Below are 9,360 nucleotides of genomic sequence, written 5' to 3'. Positions count from 1 at the left end.
TGTCCAGTTATCATAGGGTTGCTAGGGGAGATTCTAAGGTAGTAAGCGGCATGTCATAAGCAATTCTTCTCAGCTGCTGCACAACCCATTGCACTTACAAAGTTATGCACTGTGAAGCTATTTGACCTATTTTGAAAACTCGTTTCATCTTTCAAAATCAAAACGGTGTTATTTCTAAGATTATGAATCTTCATTGTATTCTCACTTTCTTGTCAAGCAGTCACATTGAGTGTACAATATTTGGAACAAAGTTTCACACATTTATTCAGCAATACACCTTTCAGGCTTGTAGTATAATTGCAAAGACAGAAATACCAAAGGTTTGACAAGATATTAATAATCCATTTCCTTTAAAAAAGTTAACCTTTTGGCTTGCTGCCTTCTAATATGGCCACTCCAGAGGCACATCACATTCTTAAGAAACAGTGCAACATTTCTGTTATTGCTTAAATTAATACCAGTAATGACAATTAACTTCATCTAATGTAAATCTTTATGCTTTGTTATGTTATTTGCAAGATAAATTAAGGAGAGGGAATTAGATTTCTTCTTAATACAATCTAATTTGAACAACTGGAAAAATGAATCATAGTAAAAAAAACCCCTCATTTTATAAAAGAAGCATACAAAGCAGTAATTTTGATGAGTGTATAGCTAGAGAGATTTTGACTTACATTCCATATGCTTTGTCAGTAAGATACATACTTCGGTGGCTAAAAATGTGATATATATGACCATCTCTGTGTAATGAAAGCTGCTTTGCTGATCATAATTTATTTGATAGGAGACAAATGTCAGTAAAAACCGAGTGGTTACATCAATGATCACATGTGAAATAAAATGTATTAAGAAAACCCATGCTCTGCTGTATTTTTTAAATACCACATCACATTTGCAGATTCTTTAAATCTGAAAGCAATGTCTCTCTAAGCAATAGTGTCCCTAGTAATGACATTGAGTAGATTACCATGGATATTCCAGAAGGAAGGTTTGCAAAATTCTTACTATACACAGAAAATTGAGTATGTTCCCTCACGAAAAAGACAAAAAGTTGAATGTTAATGTAATTTAAAACATGCCCTCTAGGTGATGTTATTTACCGTTACTGAGGTACATTTTTAGTGAAGAACATGGGAAAATACAGCTATTTTTACAGTTCAAGGTGGAAAATGCTATCAATTTTAATCCCATTTCTGAGAATCCTAGAGGTAAGAGACAGGAAAGACCTGTTATGATGTCTAGACCATCCTTTTGTAAATGCAGAGTTACTATCTTGCATTATGTATGATGTGTTTTCCAGCAATTTTGCTAGACCAGCTTTAAATCACATGCGAAAGTTTGCATTTCTTTCAGTGAGATATTTCACAGCTTCCCTAGAAGCTTATATTGCTGTGACAAGAAAATAAGCCAGGAGGCAAGGAAGCTGCTGATCAACAACAAAGTTCACTGGAGGTGCAGTTCTGAATTTACTGGGCCACTTTACCTACTCCTGGATCCTGACTATAGGACTCCGTAAGGTTGATGTGACCTGCCCACTGAGAGTCTCTTCTTTTGACACTTGACCTGGGAGACAGGGTTGCTGCATGCCTGACTGTCACACTAATAAAAAGTCAAGACTGGGCACTCATTAGGACTTAGGAGCTAGAAGCTCTTCCATGGCTCAATACAGACATGACAAGTTCCTTTCACAAGACTCACAGATGCTGAAGGGTTCTGGGCAGCTGGTGTGCCAGAAGGAAAACCTCTGCAAGACCAAGCGTTCATTTGTGAGACAGGATCTCAAGTTTTGCTCTAGGACCCTTCTGCACCCTTTGGCTTTTACTTCTTGATGCCTTAAACTAGAGTTAAGTTTACTAATTTACCTCACATTTAAAGGTGTAAAAATACTAACAGTATAATGTTACTGATTTAATCACAATGTCAGATGCTTACTATCCAGAATGCAGAGTGGCGATTCTGGGATAATATTAGCAACCAATGAAGCACTTGGTTTAAATTCCTTTTTATCACCTACGTGACAGAACATCATTCACAGCAATTTTCTTTATTATTGCTGCCTTTTTATGCGGGCTACAGTCCTTTCACATTTCACAGTTTTACGAAACTGTCTTAAAAGCTGGAGTTTATTATGAGAGAAATCAGTGAATAGAAATAAGAATCGTAGCAGCTGTGTAACAAAGAAGTTCTTAGAAATCTGTGGACGTGAACCAACTGTGCATAGTTTTCTAAGGGATTTTAAATTAAGCATATCTGCAGTACTGAATTTTAATTAATAGAGCTGACTGTTCTCTTCAAGACTCACATCCACATTATATGTAGTGAGTACTTGAGAAACAGTCTGCCAGCAACCATGACCTTATCCTCAAAAAAGAAACTGTCTTAATGAAATTAAAGTTTGCCAGTGATGAATTATACAAGGAAGTTTTTTTTTATTTCCCCTTTCAAGGATAAAGTATCTCATCAAAGAGCACAGCACTGCTCTTACTCTGCTCTGTAGGCTGTTTGTGCATTTCACTTTATAAAGCACATGGTTAAAATGCATAAGTAGTCCTCAGAGAAGGCACCTGAAAACCTCTACCACATGTGTTGCTTTCCAGACTATGCAGAAAAAAGCTGTCTTTCTGTTCCTGGCCAATAAGTCTTGTGACAGACACCTCAATGGAGAAATTGGGGCATCCCTCTGAATTCCCCTCCAGCCACCTGATTACAATGTTCTATGAAAAAAGTTAGTCCTGTGGCTTTGAAATCACCCTGCTAAGAAAGGCCAAATTTCCGGGTTACCTGATTTGTAAATGAGCCTTCACTTCATGGCAGTACTTCACAAAAGTGTGGAGAGAGTTTTGTGGCATCCTGAATTTGGGAGTATGTTTGTAATTACAAAATATTACAAACATCCAGGACAAGACTGCTCAGGGTCAGCCCTGTTTCTTAAATTTGTAGTCAAGCAGTGGATTCACTAGCTAGTGAACTAGCTAACTGTTAATTTAGCACTATGGAAGGTTTTATTTTCCTTGGAATTTTCATCAGAGATACCATAGACGTGTCTGCACTATGGGTATGGACAACCTAATGCAGACTTCATCTAAGTCAGTGTGAGTGACTGGCTAGATGGAGTGAAAAAAATCAAAGTTTGACTTGAAAGGACTCTCTGGATGAATTAAAACTTTCTTTAAAATAGCAGTTATTAACTCAGGTTTAGCAAAGACAAGGCTTTTCTGTCCCAGTGGCTGAGACAGTGAATCTGAGTTGTGCTAAGTTGTGTGGATTTATCACCTTAGCTGGCACTACTGTGGAGTTCACCAAGATTTGTCCAAGGCCAGACAGGAAATGTGGGACAGATCACTCTAATAAAAAAAGATCTTAGACCTGTCTGTCTTTTATTTTGGCAGAAATGAATCCCCATAAGTGCATTATCCTCTGTATGTCAAAATGGTGAGATCCTGTCATCATTTGAACACACACATTTCAAAGATGCTGGACTGTGAATAAAAGATCTCTCAGTAAATCATAATAAATGACTCTGTTCAATTTTTTTAAAAAAGCAAATAAAACAAAATGCGGGCCACTAATATAAAAATATAAAAAAAATGTATTACAAAGTAATTTAACATTTTGTTTCACATTTCTCAAAGGTGTTTGTTACTTAGTATTCTCAAGGACACTGAATTTTTTCAAGATACAATTAAATTACATTCTGAACAGTGAAATAAGGAACCGGTCCCTAATTAAACATACCTGTCTGGTTTTGAAATCTTGTCTTGCTTACTTTGAAATCAGTAGGCAAGATAGTAAAACTTTGTAATAATGGCAAGGGATATCTTATACAGCCCCTGAAAGACATGGAGCTGGGAGAATTCTGTTTAATCCATGATATGGAAAGCTTTGTGCTTGTGACTATAAAGATTCAAGTTAATTGGTCTTTTATTAAGGGCCTGAGAAAGCCAACAGTTTTTTAGACTTCCTGTGAAGAAACATGACATTGTTATACAAGAGGTCTCTCTTCCATCTCTTACTACAGCACCTTGTAAGTGAGGGACACGGTAATACTCTGCATATCCTCATCAAAAAAGAGTAAGAAGGACTTACTTTTTTCCCTAGTTGTTCCATTTCCCCACTGCGTTCTGTGGAACTTATTGAAGAAGAGTCCTTAAAATGGCAAAAACAGGTTTGAAATGCTACATACAGATTATTTTTAGGAGTGAGCGTCCTTGACAAAATATTACAATTCATGTATATGCAACTTGTTAAGTATACTTCAGTGCTATAATCTTGATTTACATTTGTAACAGATGATAACTAGTGTGCTAGGAGGAAAATAAAAGGAAAGATGATTATGCAGTGAAGAACTTGATTAGTGACAACTCTGAAGAGGTTGAGACCTGAGAGCCAAAAGACTCATTTGCTTAACCTTCCCTTCCCTTTTAATTTTACATTTTTCCTTATTTTTCCTTTTACTTTTCTTTAGTGCATTTTAAAAGTATCTGACTGTGTCTGAGTCCAGAAATGTAATGTTTTTCTTCATATCTATAAACCCAAGTTTTAATGGGGCCATGCACTATTTCATTGTGAAAGTATGAAAACAAAAAAAATGTCAGAAGTTTAAATAGTATTTGCAAAGTGGGAGAGGGCTCACACAAGCTTTTCTCCTGCGAAGATCTCATGATTCCCACAGCTGACAAGTCTATACAGATCTATATGGTTACTGAAGCCTCTTTGCCTCTGAGAAATATCTTTGTTGAGTCTTGTAGAACCATATTCTTTAAGGAATATTGAAAATATTTCTACATATCTAAAAAAATGCAGGAAACAATGTTAAGGGTCAGACAAGTACATAAAGATATTATGCAGAAAAACGATATAAGATTTTATGGTGAAGTCAATATTTACATGTTCTTTTTGCTTAAAAGCAAAATAGGTCCCTGAAAAGTGAAGACAATCCCCAGAGGCACAGCTACAAATATGAAATAAGAGAATAAGAAAGTGATTGTTTAGGGAAATAGAGAATAATTTAAAATATTTTCACATTGGAAAAATGTAAAAGAGAAATTAACAGAAAGAGAAAGCAAAGTAGCAAGGAAAAAGATGAAAAATTCCTTGCAAAAGGAATTTGCAAAAAAAAAAAAAAAGAGTTTTGGGAAATGGGAAGGATACATGCTGAGTGAAGGATAATATTTGGAAAATTTCAAAAAGAATGGATGGTAAGATGTTTTACAATTAGAAAAAAAAAGAGAGAAAGAAAAAAACCACTGGATTTGAGAGTTATGTCGAAAGCAAGAAAAGGCTATGGGAGTGGAAGTTATTATTAAAGAGAAATTTACACGATGGATAAAGAGAGAAGAAACATGGACAACTAAAAAGCAAAAATGAAAATATGAAACTGAAGTTGAAAAGACTCATGACAGAAATAGTAAAATAATGCATAATACATCCTTCATTTTGCACAAATTGTTAGATTTTTCAACTGATTGAATAAAGATGACAGCACGTCTGAAAGTACTCAAAATAATGTAGATTTAAGAGTTCCTCTGTGTATTTCCTTAGTAATAGAGGAAAAGGCAAAAATAAAATGATAAAGCAAAGGACAGCAAAGGGACTCAAGAATGGACGGTGGAAGGGAATTTGCAGATGGATGACTTCAGTGAGACTTTCAAGAAAGATGTATGATTTTACCCTGGTGCCTGGACTCAAGGCTAACACTATTAATAAAATAAATGTTGAGAAGGTGGGGATGAGAAGATGAAAGATTTTTTTTGTTACTTTTTTCTGCTCTGAATAATAATTATATTTGAATTTGATTAGATAATATCGAATCTACAGGCATCTGTTTGTTGGCTACCTATTTTTATTCTATGAATGACTCCATAATGCTTGACAGGCAGAAAATCTCACCGTCTGTGTCGTCTTGTGACAGAGGTTTACCATTTCTAGGTCTGGGCTGCCACTGAAAATCTTTACCTGACTTTTCTGGTTATTCATGGGGAACTGCAGGGGTGATACTTAAACGTGGGCTTCTATGAAGTTACTAGCTCAGTATGATTAAACGGTCCAAGTGATACATGTTGATTTGACTGAGAGTTTTCAGTACTTTGGAACAACAGTTATATTCAGCTTTTTGTGAGTTTTCAAAACCTCTGTAATACTGAAATCTGGTGAATAGGAATGTCACTGTAAAATCATCACAACAAATTTAGTATGATAATATAAAAACAAGGAAACAGAGAGTTTTACAGTGTGATTTTGATATATCTTTCCAATATTAGTTTATGGTTCAGTTTATCAGTAGCGTTCTATCTTCTCTAGCTGAACAAACTAAAATCAAGGATTTAGGGTCAAATTATTGTGGCTTCAAGTGATACAACACATTTATGGTTTTCCTGACACAGCAACAATTTTACCTGCCAACACTTGGTAATTCAGGCACCCACAGTATGTTTATGAGTAAGAAAATACAACATTTCTCTTCTCAGCCTTTGATTTGCCACATTGAAATCAGGTATTTGACGTGTTGCATTATTTTCAATCTTTCATATATAAAATTATTTGCAATTTAACACTCACAATTTTAGTAGACTTCCCTACAGAAACGTACAACAGTATGCATAAGGCATTACTCTGAAAACTCTTCTATTACTAATCATTAGAATAATTTCCTGCACCTACAATAGAAAATAATGTCTGTGAAAAATTTGAATTTTTTGTCTAAGATGTTGTTGGGAATTAACTTTTACTGTCAACCAAGATATTGAGTAAACAAAAATAATTTACCTTACCTATGATTTTTACTGTGCCATGTTTTTGAAATAGTCGAACTGCGAAATTTTCTTTTAAGTGGCAGAATTCCTAAAACAAAATGCTTTTTCTCTTTCTTTTGTTTCATGTAATGTTTATTAGAAGTTATTTGCTTCTGCAGAGACTCTTCTTATTTTAAACCATTTTGTATGGCTCATAAAATATTTTTTTTTCCTAGTAGATTATTGAATCCTTGCTTGCATGTTCTACATGTGAAACAGACAGTGTCTTTTTTTTTTTTTTTTGGTATAAGCTTTTAAATAAGATGAATATTTCCAAAGATAAAGAGAGAGTTATGATATCATATTAATTTTTACAAAATCTGGAAAATACAGGAATAATGTTTCTGAACTAGCATTAACACTCCCTTAACTATAAATTTTATCTGTGTTGAAATATTTTTGACTTTTCATATATACTCCATTCTTCTCCTAAAGGGACTGTAAATTAATTTTACTGGAATTCCCTTAATAACAGTCATAAACCCTAACATGGTTACATGAATTCTTAATACGCTATTCAAAATTCTTTATGCTTCACTTGAAAGTATATTGTTTGCATGACATAACAGAAAGAAAGGAAGACAATAAATAAAAAGAAATCAAAGGTAATGATACAAATTGTTATATCCCCAGGCATCACTCTTATTTCAGTGTATTCTAAGAGTCAAAAAAAATCAATTTCATTTTATTTTTACTGTTATCATCACCAAAATAACTTAAGCATCTGTGAGAGAAGAAGAGAATAAAGTTCATCATGTAGGGGAGAAAATAAAGGAAATGAAGCCAGTACTGCAAAACATGTTTTAACTCCGTATAATGCACACATTACATAAAAACCTAATTTGTATCCTTTGACTTTAAGACGAATCTCTGTAAAATTTTTCATTTTGTTTGTTCTGTTTGTTTTTAAATTTATCTGTTTGTTTAGTTCTTTTGATAATCTACATAAGAAAAATTGGTGGGTTTCTCTCCCTTTTCCCTTATTAATTAGATAATATATCTGATTATTAAATGTTTCACTCAAACATTACATTATTTAGTACCTCTTTACTTTCTGCTATAGGGAGAAAGAAACTCTCCTAAAAACATAAATCTTGTAGCCGTTAGGATACTTCAGTCCTATAATGTATCCCAAAACCTTTAAATTCTATATACTTTTGTTTAGATCTTTAGTATCTTTTAGAATATAAATGGCTTGTTATGTTCTATAATACAAGGTGCCCCCATCACACATTACTACAGATGTTCAATTTTCAGTGTATTTTCAGTTTGTATATGTATTTTAGATCTCCTAATCCTTTTCCTCCTACCTGTCGTCTCCCTTCTCCTCTCCTTCCCTGCTGCAGCAAGTCATCGCTATCAGCTCTACATTCTGCTTGTGTATCTTGTTAACAGTTTATTATCAATCTCACTGATTCTGTCCCCACCTTGGTTTGCACAATTGTGTCTAACTTATGTTGAATAAATGTTCCATAGCCTTTGTCAAGTTGTCTGATGAAAGGTTAATTACATTAAACACAGACCTGATCAGGGTCAGAGAGACAATAACAGGTGGAGGAACCCCAATGACCTGCCTGGTGAACTGAGGACGCCAAGCTGGCAGTTCTATGGGGTATCCAAGGACAATGACCAGCCCATGGGAATAAAATCCCTTTCTGCTGCCTGCACGAAAGGATAGGGAGCTGGCAAAAGCCTCCCTTCCACCAGACTGGGGCAGGAGAACTTGCCTGAATCCTGAAGGTGTCTGGAGATGGCGACCTCCAGCAGCTTTGTCATAATAATTCATTGTATTCGGAGGTTGTGTCCACTGCCCCTTAAGAAACTCTGAGTAACTAGCTATCATCCTGTGTCTATATTTTTTACATCTGCCAAATATGCAAATGTTTTTTCTTTTTTTTTGTCCTATGTGTAAAAACTTATATGCAGTCTCATTCCCTCTCCTCAACCCCAACCTCCTTTTTTTTTTTTCTTATGTGAAATCAAGTTTTTCATGCTGAATACTGGATTCTTTCGTGTTTCAGGTTCACTCACAGATTTTTTGGATTATCTTTTTTATACGCAGAGAAGAATCCATCAGAGTAATTTCAGCTGCATCCTAGAAAATGCCTGTGTGATGATCTATACTACTCAATATAAAAAGCCTCTAAAGTAATTAGTTTTCCATAGATGAAATATGCAGGTCTTGCTCATACCCACACTGCTAAGATTAGCGCAGCGCTCTCTGCAGTAAACTGAATGGGTCTATGGTACACTGCAGCTGGATTTCACTGTTCTTCAGTATAGGATAGCGGAGCAGGGAGTGCTGAGCTCTTGAGGAATAACTTAACATTCTGTCATGGTTTGAAGTGGGGGGGAGGTCCGGGTGGCAGAAGCTGCCCATCAGACCGGACTCCCATCCCCCTCGGGGCTTGAGCCAATCGGCGCCTCTGCGAATTGCCCTATTTACGTCGGGACAAAGGAACAGGAAAGGTGTGCCTTTGCCCAGGAGCAAGGAGATGGGAGGGGGGCACGGCCCCCGCTCCCGGCCGGGCCGGTGCCCGCTGCGGGCCGATACCCGCCCCGTCGAGGA

This window comes from Tauraco erythrolophus, chromosome 1 (genome assembly GCF_009769465.1).
Source record: "Tauraco erythrolophus isolate bTauEry1 chromosome 1, bTauEry1.pri, whole genome shotgun sequence".
In the NCBI taxonomy this organism is placed as follows: domain Eukaryota; kingdom Metazoa; phylum Chordata; class Aves; order Musophagiformes; family Musophagidae; genus Tauraco; species Tauraco erythrolophus.
The sequence above is the reverse complement of the archived record's forward strand: the minus strand, read 5'-3'. Positions refer to the sequence as shown.